Raw genomic sequence first — 19771 nt, 5'->3', positions numbered from 1 at the left:
AGAAGCTCTCTCATCTGCTTGAGAATTCATCCGCCTCTTACATAACTCAAATGCTAATTGCCGTGTCCACAAGAGCTCGCCACTGAATCATAACCTGCGCCAGTCGAATCTAATGGACACCTTCACAGCACATTCAGTTTAATGCATACTCTCATATGCACCTGATTATTCAAAGCGATACATTTCCTTCAGGCTTTCGGGCTAAAACTTTGTACTTCTTTCTCATCTCTCCATTGCGTGCTACATGTACAACATATCTCATCTACCTTTATGTTATGACGCATTGTTTGGTTCGAAGTACAAATTAGTTTGATGAAATACAGTTACAAGACGTCATGTAGATTTTTGATACACTGTTTAGTTAGTTATTTAGAGAGGGTGGGTTTCCCCATGCACCGCGACCAGTTTGATCTATTGTGCTTCCCTCTATGATATTCTACCAGTCTCTTTACCCTACCGATAAATGGTGCGTACCATCAGTCCCGCCGAGCAAGCGAGTTCGGCCACTTGCTTAGCGGTGTCTATAATGCTTCCCCCATCTATCAGAGGCCTTAGAGACTATTGCTTGGCGGGAAACGTCCTGGAATTTGGCTCAGTGATCCCCTTTGGGGATGTGAGGTTCTTTTACGTGCCGTAAAGTTACGGCACGGAACACACAGCTTAAAGTCCCTCCCGGAGGAGGGACCTCCGCCGGGTATTTGAACCCGCGTACCACGAGTCATGAGGTGGGAACGTTACCTCCAGACTACGGAGGCCGCTTGATACACTGTTTGCACAAAATAGAATTCATAGTACGGCATGTCATTCTTTGTACGTCTTAAGGATTTAGCATTTTGAAGTTTGAATTTTATCTAAATAATATTTAAAAATTAAATTACTGCCTTGTAGAATAATGCACCGTGTCTGCATTATAAAGGTTAAACCGGTTTTTGTAGCTTGGCCCAATCATGGCTGCTTATCCCAAGACTCGTAAGAAACACATAAATACAATCTGGGGCCATAATGCAGAGTTTTGTAAATATTAAATCATGTAGTGCGTGTGGTTATCACTGTGCTGCGAAGGTGTACTGTAGTTTGAAGAGTATTGTCTTCTGGAATGTGGGGCCGTGCATTCTGGTAGCAATTTACCGACACAGCGCAACATCCCAGAAGACGGTATTCTTCCCAGTTACCGCCGTGAAAACCTCATATTTGTCAAACCGTGTTCACTAGGAGGAGCTCATAACCTCCTGTACAGTCTGATCTAAATCAGACGAGTTTATACTTTACGTTCGAAGACGTTGGGAGTCAGCAGAGGTCTACATGTGAGATGCTGGGCAGTCACTGTATGCTGCATTTCTGCTGCCGTAGAGTTTCCTGTGGCCCCCCGACCAGCAGGTTAGCCCACCATAATATCTTGCGGCTGTATGAACCGTTCTCTTCACCATAACTGTATGTGGTTTGCATGACTTTCTTCCTGCCACCCAGAAGTTACTGTTTGTGGTACCACAGCTAAACGGATTGAGACTGTGTTCGGCTTAGGTTCCATTATTCCTGTGCCCGCCTCCTTGACAACGTACCCATCAGTACTCATCAGATGTACCCGCGCCATAGCTCAAGCGGTTAGTCGCTGGCTTCCCACCGCGGCGGCCCGGGTTCGATCCCGGGTCTGGTAAAGTGGGATTTGTGGTGGACAAAGTGGTGCTGGGGCGGGTTTTCTCATAGTACTTCGGTTTCCCTTGCCAATCTTCATTCCACCAAATTCTCCATTATCATAATCACCCGGGGCAGGCTACAATAGGCCAATCAGTGGCCGCCGTGCCGAGTGGACCCAGTTGGAGTACACCCCCCCCCCACTAAGCGAATTAAAAAAAAGTGGTTTACGATAACGACACAACTACTGAAATTAAGTAGATAATTATGTTAGAAGAAATATTTGGGTCTCAGTTAGGAAAACATTAATGTTACAAAAATTTCGCAGTTGGGAAATTGAATAAATATGTGGTGTGTTATGTGGGAGAAATGTTGTTTTATAAACAGATTTTATGCTACATAAACAATTTAAGTTAAAATACAAAATTTATATTAATCCTATTTAAGTTACCACTAACTTTATGTGAAGTTTAGAGAAACTTATATTTGAACAGTTACCCTCGAGTGGGTTTGCGTAGCTATAATACTCTGGACTCGTAGTCTGGAGGTATTCGGTTCGAATCTCGGCTAGAACTTCGTTCTTCTTCATAAAAATTCATTTTTTTGTGGTTTTCTTCGCCCTTCTAGGCAAACGCTGAGGATATACCGCGATTATTCCACTTCTACTGCGTTTCAAATCCTTTCCATTCTATCACCAACCTACAGTTCGAGGCTGTACAGACTAGTCACTGCCATCGCCATGAAGCAATCCGCAGTGCCCACAGTGCTCTATATTTCCGGACACGCTGACCGCCCAAACATTTTCGTCCCTAATTCATATTTAATTACGACATTATAATGTATTTATTTTAATTGTTGAATACGTATGCTATTCTGTAAAAGAATACAATTAGGAGAGACTAAGTACTTAAGAAAGATCGAAGACTCCACGAAACAAACTCATATTAAGAATGGAGATATGAGAGACCTGAAAATGGAGTCACTACAATATCAAATAGATGAACACAGAAAAAACCTGAAAACTCTCTGGATAAAATGACTGATGAAAGAATACAGAAATAGATTGCACAGTACAAAGCAAAAGGACACTCAGACGGAGGAAGACTTTGGAAAAGATGGAAAATTGGTTTATGTGAAGTCAGATTGGTTATACCGTGAAGTGAAGAGGAAGAGGAAGAGGAAGAGGACGAAGACAGTTACAAGACATTTCGTTTCAGACTGCACAGATTTTCCAAAAATTTTCTTTGAGATTTTGCGCTTATGTGCATGGTTTCTTGATTTTTATTTATAGAATAATATTACTACAGTGAGAAAATCAAGCACACCTATATCTACAAATTTGGTACCGCACACACTTTTCTTTTTGTTAAATGTACAACATTTCAAGTTAGAACTGTATATATTAAGTGAAACATAACTTTTATAGTGTCTGCTGGGTATATAATTTTGTGTGCCATGGGTTTCTTCCAAGGAATGTAATTGAGTTCCGTTTGAGCTTGATGTAAAGCAGCTGTTGTAGTGAATTGTTATGTAACAGAGTGAACTTTGATCTACAGATTTTATTGTACATTTTCTAAATTAACTTTGCTAATTCCGTTGCAGAGTTTTAGCGAGGGTGGGGGAACATGTGAGCATTCAATTGTTTACTTCATGCGCTCTGCGAACATAACGCATGAAAATCTATTCTGTTGACATGTATTAGAAAGGAACGAACGGAGAAAAATAAAATGTATGAATAAATTAGTTGGAAAGCAATGAAAATATCACCAATTATCAATAGAACCTCCGTCGAGTGTAACAATATATATTCTTGTCACCATTTTTTCACATTTGCCTTACATGTTTCGACTCACAAAGAGCCATCATCAGTGTACACAATACACTACGCGTCGGACACAGCCGACCACAAGCCCACGCAACCTCGTGCTGACGCCTCCCCCATTGGGACTATCCACTAAGAGGAACCTGAATATTTTACTTGGACGGTTTTAACTTTAATTTTAACATTAACGACTCGCTTAGTGGGTGATTTTTTAATTGCAAGTGGGATACCCGCACTCGGGATACTGGATGTTGTTGTGTTTTACGCTCCGATACGTGTAACATCTTCCACAAAAAACTGTATATTGTGATTGTTGAGCAGTGCAAGTGTTTCCATGTTTTTGTTGTGGGTGCCTCTGATGATGGCTCTTTGTGAGCCGAAACATGTAAGGCAAATGTGAAAAAATGGTGACAAGAATATACATTGTTACACTCGACGGAGGTTCTATTGATAATTGGTGATTGATAGTGTAACGGACCAAAATGAAACAATTCAAAAAAAGAAAAAAACAATGAAAATATATTTTAAATATAATGGGAAGGAACTGATTTAGAGTCTGAGTAAGTTGGCATAAGCGGCAACGCATGTGACTTGCAAGAACTTATTGGTAAGGAAGCCAGTTCGAATCTCGGCTGGAACATCGACTATCTTCAGTGAGATTTTTCATACGTTTCTTCGTTTCCTTGAGGCAAACGCCGAGGTAGAACCCTAGCATTAGGCTAGGGTCCCTTCCTTCCACATAAAAACTAAGAAGTAAAGCTCTCCCTGTACCAGGTCGTGAAGGCCCATAGGGTTGTGAGACGTTAAGGGTCCCACATTATCTATTCTAGACAATCGGCTCAAAGATGGAGGTAAGGTTGTCAGCCTTACGCGCCGGCCGCGCTTTAGTCCACAGGAAAATTATTTACTTAATTCCTGGTACTCATTTCTGTTAGAGGCTGAGTCAACCCCAGGGCCATAGTGCGGCTGGAAGGATTAGGTCAATTGAAAAAATCCAATGACCTCATCGGGACTTGAACCTGCGACCTTCCAGCATATAGCATATCCCTCCTTCCTTCCACATACTTTCCAATTACCTGATTATTCACTGTCATCAAATCATTAGATTCTGTATATTTTGAGTTAAAGAGAGCTTCGATAAATAAAGTGCAATGTATACTCCATCTACAATAGGGGCGAGGATGCGTCATCGCCAGTTAGTGACGTAGACTGTTACGTCATCATTAGAATATCGCTAAATTCCTTTTCCAGCACACTTCCAATATACATATGCCGGTGGTAGGTTTAAACATGCTTCCCACGGGATTTTCCTTCCGTCAATTTGCCTACACAAGGCATGACATCCCATGATTCGTAGAGTAGACGGACTTTACGATGTTTTAGTTTGTGATTTGAAACTCCCCTCTTGCCCAGCAAGTGCTGTACGCGCGGATCTAGGGGAAATCTGGGTCATGGAGGCAACCCGTACGTATCCGTTATCCGGCTTCACCTTGTTCTCTGCTCAGCTCCTCCGTGCCACCCTCTCCTCACATCCATCATCTAGTTAAGTTTACTTCCATTATGGCTTTTACTCTGTTGTCCTTCATTGATACCAAGCATTTGTCTTCCTACATGATTCCAGATTTTATTTAACGGTGTTGCTTCTGTCAGTTTTGATGACGTCTGTGACATATTCACGCAGTAGTGTAGTGGGTTGAGGCACTATTCTATAAGCCGAAAGGTCGCGGGTTCGATTCTCGACGAGGTCACTGGATTTTTCAATTAACCTAAGCCTTGCAGCCTCACTGGGCCTCTGGTGTCGGTTCAGTCTTTAACAAAAATGAGTACCAAGACTCTTCCTCTTGGTAAAGAGCGGCCGGCGCGCAAGGGTCACAACCTCACCTCCATCTGCGAGCCGCTTATCTAGAAAATGTAGGAGCCTCCACATCTTACAACCCTATGGGCCTCCACGCCCTGTTACAGGGTTAGTTTTATGTTTCTTTTTCTTGCCTGTACCACCTTAAGTGTTTTGTTTCAGTTGTAATTAAAATTTTAGGCGATCGGCGAAATACTTTTGAATGGGTCATAACAAAAATTAAGAGACATTAGAAGAATTAAAACAGAACCCACACTGAACAAAATATGGAAGTATGAAACTAAATGGGGTCAACATGTCGACACTATGCAAAGGTGTAATTAATACATTTGCCCCTGAGCATAATTAATTAAGTACCACGTCATGAAAACTTACGAGGGAGTGGAAGCATAGCTCCGACACCCTTACCATCGGCACCAGATGGACTTCAGTGGTCTGGATGCTGTGGAGTAGAAAATAATTACTTTTCCCTTGCTGGAAATCGAACCCCGGCCGTTCAGATTGTGGTCCATCGCTATATGGACTGAGTTATCCTGGCTCTCATGTGAGGTTGCAGACTTCCAACATTGCACTGAACCGGAGAAGTTCATTGAAGACTCAACTGGACGATCCAGGTCGCAACGGGTCATCGAGTGACCCAGCTCCCTGATTGTTGTATTACGATGACGATAATGATGGCGATGCATCATGGAACACAACAGAGTTGCTAGGAATTCCGAAAGGAACATAATGAATTGCATAGCACAAGTTAACTAATCTGTCCGAAACGCTTGTTTATTTGTCTAAATAAAGAACAAATTTCGCTTTTGTGGTACGTTAAATGAGCCCCTGAGACGAGTTTTGACATCCCGAATATGTGCATAACTGCGAGTCTCCGGTTCAAGAGTAACATCAATGTCCGTGGTGACTGTACCGACAGGGACAAATGACGTCATGGCACACCCAGAACTCCCGCCATCTTTCAACACCCACGGATTTCCTCACCTCATTTCGTGCATTGTTTTATCTGTTGCTGGTACAATTATATCCCTGCAAAGCCATTCACTCGGACAAGGTCTTCCAAGCTGTGGTGATGCTTAACGTATCCTGCTGTAACCGTAACTGAGGAACCCATCATCAGATTCAGAATTGCTTTGTAAGGTAATGGAGCGCGGCGTGTGAGCGAATCACATTCTTTACAACGAACCGGTAGAGCAGCAGTAGGTTTTTCGAAGAAATCTACGCAGTCTGTCGTTTAAATTCTCTTAACTACATGGGACAGAATCCAGTTTGAGACGTTGACAGTCGCTCACCTGTCCAAGGAGTCCCTCGCCCGGATAGAAATAAACGATTCACTGACATGTTCACAACAGACCAGCAGTGGACCCTATCCTGAGTATTTCTATCTCGTATTTCTCTAAGATCTATTTTAATATTACCCTAGTATTTGTGTTCATTTTTTCCAAGTTATCTCTTTCTTGAGGATTTTTCTGCTAAACTTTTGTATGCATTTCTCATTTCGCCATTTTTACTACATTCCATGCCCATCTTTTCTTCATGTGATCACCTTAAAATATTTGATGAAGGGTACATATTACGAATCTCCTTGTTCAGTTTAGCTCCAGCCTTCCTTCACTTCCTCTCTCTGAAGAATAAATATTCTCCTTAGTACTTGTTTTGAGACACACTCAATCCACGTTCTTCCGCCAATGTGAGACTTACTCACTCACTCATGGAACTGAGCCCTTCTGGAGGAGCCGTCAATTGTACAGCTGCTCAAGAATTTCCCAGCATTTTATGGAACCAGAAGGTTCAATACCGTGTTCACAAGAGCCCTTCACTGGTCCCTATCCTGAGCCAGATCAATCCAATCCATCCCATCCTATCTCTCTAAGATCCATTTTAAAATGTGAGACACAATACAAAAGTTGTGTCGTGTGTATGTGAATTTCACATTTTGTTTGCGGATGGGGCAGAAGGTGGGAAGACAACTGAACTGAATTGTACCAGACTTTCCCCAAACTTAACTTATTCATGAAAGAAATTTTATTTTATTATTGGAGTTCTCATAGGGACGCGTGGTAGAGTAGTTGGTTGAGTCGCTATGCTACAAGCCGGAAGGTTGCGGGTTCGAGTCCCGGTGAGATGGATTTTTTTTTTTCAGTTTACCTAATCCATCCAGCCGCAATATGGCTTTCGGGTCTACTCAGCCTCTAATAGAAATGGGTACCAGGAATCTTCCTGGGGGGTAAAGGACGGCCGGTGAGTAAGGCTGACAACCTTACCACCATCTGTGAATCGATTGTGTAGAAAATGTGGGAGCCTCGACGCCTCACAACCGTATGGGCCTCCACGGCTTGTTACAGAGACAGTTTTATTAGAGTTCTCATACAGTTTCTATTTTTGCCACACTCGAATCAAAATTATTTATCAGCTACAGTTATAATGTGATCTTATCATTCTTGTGATGAGGCACGAACATTGTTCTTTCTCGGCAAACCGCTTTTTTTTATTGCTAGTGGGGAGATCGCATTAAGTGGAGGAATTGTTTTGGAAGATACTGTGGACCTGTGGATCTGTCGTCTGACAGATTACTGATGATGAGGGGTGGGACTAAGTCCCTTGTATTGCGGCCACTTCTGGCCTATTGTACCAGCCCCACATGATAAGTGAGGGTGATTGTGGAGCAGTTGGTGGAATGAAGATTGGCAGGGGAAACCGAAGTACTCGGAGAAATCCTGCCCAAGCGCCACTTTGTCCACCACAAATCCCACTTGACCGAACCCGGGCCGCCGCAGTGGGAAGCCAGTAACTAACGGCTTGAGCTATGGCGCGGCCTCGGCAAACCTCTTTAATAGCGTTTAAAAAGGTATTTAGGTCAACGATTTAGGACTGTAATACAAACAAGAAACGTAGTGCTCACGCAAAGCGCAGTGCCAGTTAATCATGATGTTTGGGATTTGGAGCAAGCAGTGGCCTCTAACCTCTCAACTACCTGACCTGCACACATGTAGTAACGTTACTGCTAGTTGTGGAAGCGTCCATCACATCGACCCTAATGATGGAGACAAAGCAAGCCAGCGAAACGTTAGTTTCTAGCTCAGTCACGTTGCAGCTGATTGGCCGAGAAGGGTTTACTATTCCTACTTTTCTGACGAAGCTCTGAATGGTGTTTCTCAGGGCACTCGAACTCCGAGCAACTTTCTTCTGAATTTTCTCTTGACGTTTCTTAGAGGACTGAAACTTGGAATAATATTCACGTGAAACAACCGATTATCTAGATAAACGTATTCGTATCCGAAATGAAAGGAACCTTGCTAGAAATACAAATACAGTTTATTGACTTCTAAGACTATTATTATGTACTGTGTAGCGATTCAAGATATCTCTCATAAGGATCACTGTACTTGCCCTATAGACACATAATTCAACAGCAATAAGAAGAGAGAAACAGCTGGAAACAAAAGGATGCGTAGCGAATAGCAAACAGGTCTAGTCCTTATTTTTCATATTTTTTATTTGGCCTGCAATTTTACCTGGAGTCACATGGCTAGGAAAAATGGCGCAAGGTGTTCCAAAAAGTGCGATGCTTTCTCATGCTGATATGATATTTTCAGATATCTGCTTATAAATTCAGCTCTCAGTGTCATTATTAATAAATAAAATTTTAGTATATGTAGCATGTAGCGCGAATGAGAAGAGGAATCCATGTAGGATATTGGTGGAAAAGCCAGAAGGAAAGAGACCACTGGGAAGACCAAGGCGTAGGTGTGTGGACAATATTAAAATGGAGCTTAGAGAGATAGAATGGGATGGTATGGATTGGATTGATCTGGATCAGGATAGGGACCAGTGGAGGGCTCTTGTGAACACGGTGATGAAACTTCGGTTCCGTAAAATGCTGGGAAATTCTTGAGCAGCTGCAGAATTGGCAGCTCCTGAAGAAGGGCTCAGCTCTGTGGGTGAGTGAGTTTGTCGGTTTCATGTATAGTTGGTAACCTTAAAAGTACTTCTGCATTTTTCTTTTTATTTTAAGGTGTTCGAATATTGCTGTTGAATCCTCCACCCCTTTCTCCATCGAAATGTTTATGTCGTGCTTAAATAAGTGGTACAGATAATGCGAACTTTGGGTTCATTTGGAAGCGTTTTGAAATACGTAGCTGTTTCGGGTTTCATTTATTGTACCGCTCAGGACGGACAAGCGTGGTAAGTTGCTGCATTGTCTTTATGTTGATGTTGACATCCTTTCACTGAGTGCCCGCCCCAACCTCGTGCAGCATCAGGACCTTTCCCACGGCACTGCCCAGTTTGTCTAATCGCAGTGACATCGAAATTAAATGACATAAGGTTAAGACTAGCGTTTTCTGAGATATGACGCCGTTCAGTCTGGTACATGTTTACCGACGTTTCAGTCCTGAAGAAAAAGGGAGAATATTCCTCAGAAATGTCGGTAAAAATATACCACACTAAACGGCGTCACAACCCAGAATTCAACAGTTTTCATAGTCATCCTCATGAGACACATCACCACATCAAGCTGTTTAATATCGTTATCTGTTCGTCTGTCAGAAGTCTCTGTGGTATAGTGGTCAGAGTTCCTGGCTACAGATCCAGAGGTTCCGGGTTCGATTCCCAGCTCTACAAGATTTTATGGGGATTAGTGGGTCTGGAACGGGATCCACTCAGCCTCGTGAGAATATTGAGGAGCTACTTGAATGGAAAAGTAGCGGCTCTGGTATAGAAAACTGAGATTAACGGTCGTTGGGATCCGTTGCGCTGACCACCTGACACCCACTGTCCGCAAAAGCTGGCACTAATTTCGACGACAAGAGGCGGTCGCTCGGTCGGTATAGTTCGCTTGCGGACTCACAAGCCACGGAGTTTTATCTGTCCGTCCGTCTTAAGTCACCCCCCTCAAACAAAAGTTCAATTTTCTTTATGAAAGCCTAATTCTGTATCAGTTGCTTCGCTTTAAGAGATATGGATAAACCTCCACACCGAAAAGCTCGCTAATTGTTACCTTTCAACACATACGGTTGCCATGTTCGATTCAAGGAGGTTGAGATGGGCGATCTTGTAGCACGCATTGAAGAGATCAGAACTGCAATAACATTTTAACATAAAACAATTAAAATAAGAAACCGCCTGGAAGGACTAGGCTTAGACCGGAGGATCTTATAGCAAACCTTACTTAGGTTTTGAAGATGTGGATCTGATTCAGTTTGATCAGGATAGAGTCAGATGTGGACTTTGCGAAGACGAAAATGAACCTTCGGGTTCGATAACAATGTACATGACTTATTGACAAGCTGAGCGATTGTAAGCTGCTCAGGAATGGCTCTGCTCCATGCAGTTGTCACAGAACTTTTACACATATGAACAATACGTGAGCAAACTGTCTCGAAGTTTGTAGTACGGTGGCGTTTTGGAGCAGCTAAACATAAAGTAATGACTTTGGACCGAACTTCAAGATTGTGTGGTTAGAATTCTTTTCCGTATTATGGAGGTCTCGGGTTCAAATCTCAGCCGGGCGATCAGCTATGCAGACCAAGGTTATTCATAGTTCTCCGTCAATATTGAAGTATCCAAAGTGGTTTATTACCTTCATTTTTTCGTACAAGAACTTCATACTTCTGTTTTTCTATGCCTGCTACATGCCTAGACTATCTCATCCTCATTAATTCGATAATCCTACTAACATTTGGCGACTACAATTTTGGAAGCTTCCAATTATGCAGCGTCTTCACTGTCCTGTCGCTTCATCCCTCTTAGGCCCAAATGTTCTCCTCAGTAACCCATTCGCGAACACCCTCAGTATATTCTTTGCTTCTAATGTCAAAGATCACGTTTCACCGTACAGAACTACAAGCAGAACTATAATTTAATGTAGGCCCCTTTGTCAAACCGACATGGCGCGTCCTCAGGTTTCGGATGGAGGAGACGTCTTCCAGGTATGGAGGGTAGCTGCGAATATATTGAATAAGCAGTCGCGGACAGTCGACAAGGGGTGGTCCTCCAGCTTGGTGGTTGGTCGTGGGGCTAACAACACCTCACCGCAAAAATAAACTTGTTACGAAAATGTCCAAGAACCCTCGGACCTGGACGGATTCCTTGGATAAATGACCTAAGCGAAAGAAAAGGCTATGTGATTTTATATTAAAATGGATCTTAGAGAGAGAGAGAATGGGATGGTATGGATTTGATTGATCTGGCTCAGCATAGGGACAAGTGGAGGGCTCTTGTGAACAGGGTAATGAACCTTCGGGTTCCATAAAATGCTGGGCGGTTCTTGAGTATCAGCAAAATTGGCAGCTTCTCAAGAAGGGCTCAGTTCCATGAGTGCGTGAGGCCTATTTTAATCTTGTCGGAAATAAAAAAGGATCCCCAGCAAATATTCCCCACTTTTAAATCTTCTGTTAATTTTTTCGTGCATATTATTATTTGTATGTTTCTCAAACGGCGAGGTGCTTGGATACAGAGACTAATCCATTTCTTGTTCATTTGGTTGCAGGTGCTCTCGTATTCAGCCAGTGTCTGTGGCAGTAGCATGAGGTACGTCAGACGCTTTTAGATCTGTGCTGTCCGGCTTTTCAGGTAGCTCCTTTTGGGAAATTCATGAAAAGGTTTCTGGTGTTTGTCCGTTTTATTTTTTATTTATGAACATATGTGGTCGTTTTTGATTGATTTTCGCGGAAACTCATGATTAATGACATATCACTGAACTTCTCCGGATCATTACGTATTTTGCGTGACCCTGCCCCCAAGATGGAATCAATGCGAACTTTTGATGTATATATCACACATAATTTCCGATGTAGGATATTGGAAATTTTGTATTCACTGTAAATAAGTATGCATAATTTTTTTTTAGAAAATAAATATTCGGTTTTCTTCACTGTACATTTTTTTCTCACGGCAGTGTAGGATTACAGAATGTGTGGACATTGGCCATTGTCTAATATTCGAAAAGACGAAATCGAAGAAGATGGATCCGTCAAGTAGTCCAGTGCTGAAAGTGCTGCACGATGCGTGTTTGGTTGGAATGCTTCAGACCTCACTTCTCTTGATGAGTCCATAAACTGCTCTCATATTAAGGGAACTTTGGTCGTCCTTGGATTTTTCCAGCTTCAGGGGCACGTGTGGTTACAGGTGGTGCTGGCAGTGCAGTTTTCAGGCGCTGGTTCTGATGACGTGTTATCTGTCGGCCGATATTAGCGGGAGCCTGAACTGCGCTGTGCAAATTCACTTGTATAAACAAAACACTGACTGGAGGATACTTCGGTGTCCTTCACGCATCTACATGCTCTATAGTTGCTCATATCATACACTTCCCAATGCAGCAGTTCGGAACGTGGACATACTTCTCGCTCTCCGGACGATACTGTTGGCGACATCCATCCAGGAACTCGAGACATCTTGATAGCCGCTTGCAGTGGATCCACATGAGACAAGACGCTGGCTTTTGCGCTTTGTTTTAAATCAGCCATGGGCTTCAAGGCTGCGCCATATATACTAACGTCATGATGATCAGTAAGGGAGAGAATTTCCCGTTACAACAGGCAGGGTGCCAGAGTCACTAGAAAGAAACTCCAGGAAATTATACCCAAACACCATACAAAAGGAGCCATCTCTCGAAAAATACACTGCAAACGATATTGTTAAACGCATAACCATAGAGCAACCAATCATGACGATCATCGGAAACAGAGGACTGTGGACTCGCTTTGAAACAAGGCCCTGACGTCATTGACAGTGCAGTGCATTTAGTACGTACCATTCTACAGGTCAGGTTGTAACCGTTCATTCTTATTAGAGGACTGTTGTGTGTTAATTAAATCTGTATTAAGTTAAGATTACAAAATTACAAACAAAGAGATCCGGCAGATAGCCAGCTCTTACACGCAGAAGGGACATAATTCAAATTTTGCTATGTGGACAGGAAGTAACATCTGGTACTTTCCTGGAATTCTGGCAGTTTCAGCAAAGTCGGAAAGTCTTTGAGAATTTGAGAGCTGGCAGCTTGGGACAGCTATAACTTAGAAGTGGGACGGCCGGAGCCTCATACCCTGATCGTAATGCATCAAGCGGCTGTCAACCTTAGCGTCAGGTCAGCATCTGCCAGAATCACATAGCAAAGCAACATGATTGGGAATTCAAAATTTAGGGAACCTCCTAGTTTGAAAACTTAACCAATGGCAGAAGTGGAGGAGTGGATTTCTCTTGGAGTCTTGGGTTCGTGGACCTCAGGATTCAGAGAGTGGGCATTCCACCTCGAGGAGTCTTCATACAACTTTCGGCAAAGTCGGACACAAAATTTACAACTACGGCCCTTCTGTAAAAGTACTATAAGTAAAGTTCAAATTAAGTGTACTAATAAATTCAGTTGTATTCAGTGAGCCGGAGGGAATTATATGATTACTAAGTGCAACGGTCTAAAGAGGTGTGTGTGATTGTAGAGAAAGGTTCTTCCTGCCCTGCCCGAGCCAGACCCGTATAAGACCCGGGATATGAACTCAGCTCTACAAATTACCGAACAGAACCCAGATACTCCCTTCTTTACCTGCTCTCGCGTACCAGCTCCAACGGTCACAATTCTCCTCCCTTCCCACCTAACTTCTCGACATCCACGAGAAGAGGGAGGACGGTGATAAGTGGAGCACAAACGTAGGAGAAAAGGGAGGACGGCAACAGCGTGGCGACCAACGTAAAGGGCCCAAAGAAGTGAGCGGTTACAAGGTCCCTCTTCCTCTCAGAGGCGGGGTCTCACCTTTGTGTCACATTGTGGTCAAGAAACCAGTCAGGATTCGATAGAAAGACTGCGGGCCCGGTTAAGGGACTCAGCCGCACTGGAGCCAGACAAAGAAATTCTGTGTGCTCCTGACCGATTGAGTCTGACAGCACTGTGGCAACCGCGTAACTTCCGACTGTACTGTCGTATACATCTATTATTATAATGCATACAAAAGCATAAAGATAGCTTGAGTGGCAAAAGGATATTTAGAACAGTGGTCTTTGGAAGTAGTTATGGAATTGGCCTCTAGGAGACGCTGCAGTCTCGACCTCTGTCGAAGAAATAGCGTATATACGAGTACTCAATGAAATCATGATTTAATGCCTATGAGAGGGAATCTCTGGAGGAATCATTTTTGGAAACTGTAGCGAGAGGTGGGAATTCCTTATTTCTGAGGTTCTTGCAAGTGAGACTATTCAGAATAATGTGCGGCCGCGTGAAGGATTATGGGGTTGAACCCCAGGTGGCAAAGAATTGTTGAACCCAAATTTCCGTTGTTGATAGTGCGCGTATTCAGTGAAAACGCAATGTAAGATACTATTGGAGGAGGAAGTTCAGAACAGTGCATTAAGACTGTGGGCTGTACGGTTAATATGTAACTACTGGGGAAGGTTTTGCAATTATGATGCATTTGGCATCATGCATAATAATGCGAGGCTGCGTTTCAAGGAGAGATAAGAAATTGTGGATGAAAAAACGGATTGCATGTTGATAATATAGAAATAATAGCTTTAGTGGAAATTTAAATGTTTGTCATTATTTACTTTGTATCTGAGGGTCAAATCACTCGAGCACTGATCGTTTTAGCTAGTGAAGCTGTGAATAAAATAAATTATATAATGGTTATTTTGTTAATCTGTTATCATTTGAAGGAGGAGAGACATTAGGTATTTTTCATAGTTTGTTTTTAAAAGCAAGCTTTGCCCGAAAATAATTTTTTTACATAACAGCAACATAATATCTTTATATTGTAACAGATTTGATTAAAGTATTGGCAGGGAACGGTTCAGTAAACGTTTCTCAACAGGAAAAAATATAGGGGAAACTGTGTTTTCTATGTGGTCTGCGCCAAGCAAACGCACAGAACAACAAGACGACTATTGCTAGGCAACGAAGCTATAAACACGCATCCTTGACAATAGATTACGGTGTTTTCCATGGGATCCGTGCAGAGGAGCTATTTTGAGACAATGGGCGCTACACGTTCAGCGCCCGTGTGGAGGCAGAGTCGAATACCTCCACCGTGACCCTGCGAGTTGAAGGAGGCGATGAAAAGGAAAGTCTTATATCTGAGACAGTAAGATGTGGTCGCAAGTACCAAGGGATTCGGACCCGAGAAAGACTGCGCTGGCAAGCGCCAGCAGCATATACCAAAGACAGTCCCGTCCTCTCGTGAGAGAGTGCGTCCTACAAAAACAAGATCGTAACAGTCAAACAGTAACAAATATCTGGTCATGAGCCCCTGATTGGGCTCAACACCAAGACTGACTGACTGACTGAGTGACTGCCTGATTGACTAACTGACTTGCTGACTTGCTGACTGACTGACTGACTGACTGACTGACTGACCGACCGACCGACCGACCGTCAGTCAAAATATGACTTTGAATTTATAAATTCAGTTGAGGATTGACAATTGAGAGCTCAGTTTTCGGTAGGAGATAGCCACTGGAATTTCGAAGTGCAGAAGAATTAGAAGTCGACCTGTGAAGACTTGACGTGTAATTTGAAGACTTTGTGTTTCCTGTAGTGCAGTGATATGTGGAGTGTGACAACTATAATTCCTGTTTTAAAATCCTTTGCCAGGAAACGGATAGGGAAAACTTTGCAGAGGAATAGCTCTTTTCAGATCTTTTTCAGCATCGACTAGTGTAAGCAGGTATAGAATTTATTTATGTGTTATAATTACAGAAATTTTGAAAGTGTTATAATTGTTTGTAGCTACAACCAGTGAATATCAAATAAACGGACTTAGCGATCCAAACCCACGTCACTAATACACGTGACAGTATCGAGTTAGCATCTAAGCATAAATGTACATGTATTTCAAAAAATCTTCACGTTACTGAGGTTAGGCCTTTTTTGGAGAAGAATGTTTTTAACATTGAAATTCCAGCGGTCATCATGCTAGTTAATAAATAACTTTAAGAGTTAAAAATTAAATGTCATGACACAAGCCACAGCGAATGTCTGGTATATAAACTGGTTTTCCGTAGACATTGCCGTTACTACAAGAAATAGATGGGATTCTGACTGCAGATTGAGAGTAAGCAGTCCTTAAATGAGCTGATCACGATTCCTTTAATGCAACTTACTTACTTACTTACTTACTCATGGAGCTGAGCCCTTCTGGAGGAGCCGCCAATTCTGCAGCTACTCAGGAATTTCCCAGCATTTTATGGAACCCGAAGGTTCATTACCGTGTTCACAAGGGTCCTCCACTAGTCCCTATCCTGAGCCAGATCTTTCCAATCCATTCCATCCCGTCCTATCTCTCTAAGATTCATTCTAATATTGTCTACCCACCTACGCTTTGGTCTTCCCTGTGGTCTCTTTCCTTCTGGCTTTCCTACCAATATCCTTTACGCATTCCTCGTCCCCCCCATTCGTGCTACATGACCTGCTCACCTCATCCTCCTTGACTTGAGCATTCTAATTATACTTGGATAAGAGTACAAATTATGAAGCTCCTCATTATGCAGTTTTCTCAAACCTCCTGTCACTTCATCTCTCTTCGGTCCAAATATTCTCAACACCCTGTTCTCAAACACCCTCAGTCCATGTTCCTCCCTTAATGTCAGAGACCAAAAATCACACACATACAGAACCACAGGCAAAATTATAGTTTTGTATATTCAAATTTGTAGGAGGAAGCGCCATGCCGTGGCGACAGGGACCCACATAACATGGTTCCTTTGATGTTACGGTTGTAAATATAGGAATTGAAGGATACCAGTCTTTGACGTCAGTCTATTTTATTCCATTGAAGAATACTGGTGCTGTTGGATGGTATTCTTACTGGATTCCAAATAAGGATGAAAGCTGAATGAATAGCACATGTTCTGGAATTGTAATTGAAAACGTTTTATGTCAGTACAGCATCTCCCATAATATAGGTCATACCTGCAGGTCTAGTGGCCTTATTTGGACACCACTGAGCATTCTTTCTTTTGTTTCCTTTCTTCATCGTGTTGCAGTCCTATTCGATCCTTGGAGTCATCTATTGAAGAAATGTCTAAGTCCATAATAACCATTGCAACACTCTGATCGAATTTTCAGAATCACTTTATATATACAAAAGAAAGCGGTGTAACGTTCGCTTCGCCCAATTAAAACGACTTAGTAATAACGCCAACGAGGGCACTACTTCACGGCTTGTATTTATGCTGAACATAATTAGATAACAGAGCTGCATATCGTAGTCTTAGTATAGATATGTCTCTCTTTCCATAACTTAGCGAACTCATAATAAATAGCATGCATATAAGCAAAATCGTGATTTCTAAGTATCCTTAAAAGGTTATATTATAGAAGAGAGGATCACAGGGAACTAAGTAAATTGTGACCAAGCACGATTTTGATAACAGCAAATATTTACCGTAGAAAATTAAGTGCTGTTTCGGATATAATCAGGAAATTGAATGAAGCCCATGTAATGTGCTGAACAATGAGTGATCTTAGACGAAAAAGAAGCATTAAAAGCGCACAGTTGAAGTTTTATAAAATAGTGTCAGTGGCCGTGTAGAATTATAGCTGTGAGCATTGGGGAGTGAATACATGGGCTTAAAGGAAGATCGAGTCAGCTGAAAAGAAGGCCTTAATATGAGTCTCTGGATTTACCCTCGAATACTTTAAGAAAAGTACAGAAATATAGGACAAATTACACGTGTTTAATCAGAACGAGGAAGCGGAGGAACAAAAGTACTTGTATACTGAAGTTATATATTGTGACGTGCCGCCTAGGGCCGGAATATTTTGAATCCATTGCTGTACAACATCTAGCAAATCTAAGCAACAAATTGTTTGAGGCAGTTGCACGACAGCGGCTAGGAAAGCTCATAGCAACGAGAGAATATGCTAGGTAACTAGAGAAGTTCCCATGACAGCAAAAAACACTAGCTACCGGCGGATAGAACACGTGCAACGGAACCCTTGAACAAGGTGTCTTCAAGCCCGTCCGACGGTAGGGTATAAGGAAAGCCCACGTCGGACTTGAGACCAGATTACAACGAGCCGAGATACAAAGTAATACGAAGAGATTACAACGAGCCGAGATACAAAGTGATAAGAAGAGATTACAACGAGCCGAGATACAAAGTGATAGAAAGAGATTACAACTAGCCGAGATACAAAGTGATAGGAAGAGATTACAAGGGGCCAAGATACAAAGTGATACGAAGAGATTACAACTAGCCGAGATACAAAGTGATAGGAAGAGATTACAACTAGCCGAGATACAAAGTGATACGAAGAGATTACAAGGAGCCGAGATACAAAGTGATACGAAGAGATTACAAGGGGCCGAGATACAAAGTGATACGAAGAGATTACAAGGGACCGAGATACAAAGTGATACGAAGAGATTACAACGAGCCGAGATACAAAGTGACGCGAAGAGATTACAACTAGCCGAGATACAAAGTGATACGAAGAGATTACAACTAGCCGAGATACAAAGTGATACGAAGAGATTACAACTAGCCGAGATACAAAGTGATACGAAGAGATTACAACTAGCCGAGATACAAAGTGATACGAAGAGATTACAACTAGCCGAGATACAAAGTGATACGAAGAGATTACAACTAGCCGAGATACAAAGTGATACGAAGAGATTACAACTAGCCGAGATACAAAGTGATACGAAGAGATTACAACTAGCCGAGATACAAAGTGATACGAAGAGATTACAACTAGCCGAGATACAAAGTGATACGAAGAGATTACAACTAGCCGAGATACAAAGTGATACGAAGAGATTACAACTAGCCGAGATACAAAGTGATACGAAGAGATTACAACTAGCCGAGATACAAAGTGATACGAAGAGATTACAACTAGCCGAGATACAAAGTGATACGAAGAGATTACAACTAGCCGAGATACAAAGTGATACGAAGAGATTACAACTAGCCGAGATACAAAGTGATACGAAGAGATTACAACTAGCCGAGATACAAAGTGATACGAAGAGATTACAAGGGGCCGAGATACAAAGTGATACGAAGAGATTACAAGGGGCCGAGATACAAAGTGACGCGAAGAGATTACAAGGGGCCGAGATACAAAGTGACGCGAAGAGATTACAAGGGGCCGAGATACAAAATGACGCGAAGGGATCACAGAGAAGAGATTACACAGAGATTACGGAGATCCACCGGGAATATCGGTACAAGAGTGTTGTAGCAATTGAAGAGTAAACGTCAGAAGGCGCTATAGGTGCGAACAATTGTATTTATGAGTGTAAAGGGCGATCGTCCAATAAATGTTCGTCCAAATCCGAGACCCTACAAAATTTTTTTGTGGCGTTGCCTAGGAAACACGCGACAATATTATCGATACTGACATCATCGTTGAATAATTTTTTATAATTATATGGACATATTTTAAAAACGGATGAAAATATGCTCCAAACGACGCTTTTAAATCATGTACCGAAAGAACTCACAAGATACAAGAAAATCCAATAAAA

General features: G+C 42.2%; 1 protein-coding gene across 2 annotated transcripts in view; it reads left to right on the top strand.

The window, feature by feature from the left end:
- Window positions 1-19771, top strand: part of LOC111865712 (leucine zipper putative tumor suppressor 2 homolog) — an 84394-nt gene that overhangs the window by 17488 nt on the left and 47135 nt on the right. Inside the window, exon 2 of one of the 2 annotated variants that reach the window (XM_023853944.2) lies at window positions 11800-11840. The exons of the other annotated variant lie outside the window; for it this stretch is intronic. The gene's annotated coding sequence lies outside the window, so the exon portion shown is untranslated. The remainder of the gene's footprint in view (window positions 1-11799; window positions 11841-19771) is intronic. 2 annotated transcript variants of the gene reach the window in all.

The sequence above is a fragment of the Cryptotermes secundus genome, unplaced genomic scaffold, assembly GCF_002891405.2.
Source record: "Cryptotermes secundus unplaced genomic scaffold, Csec_1.0 scaffold19, whole genome shotgun sequence".
Lineage (NCBI taxonomy): Eukaryota > Metazoa > Arthropoda > Insecta > Blattodea > Kalotermitidae > Cryptotermes > Cryptotermes secundus.
Note: the sequence above shows the minus strand (reverse complement) of the source record. Positions and strands in the feature narration are given on the sequence as shown.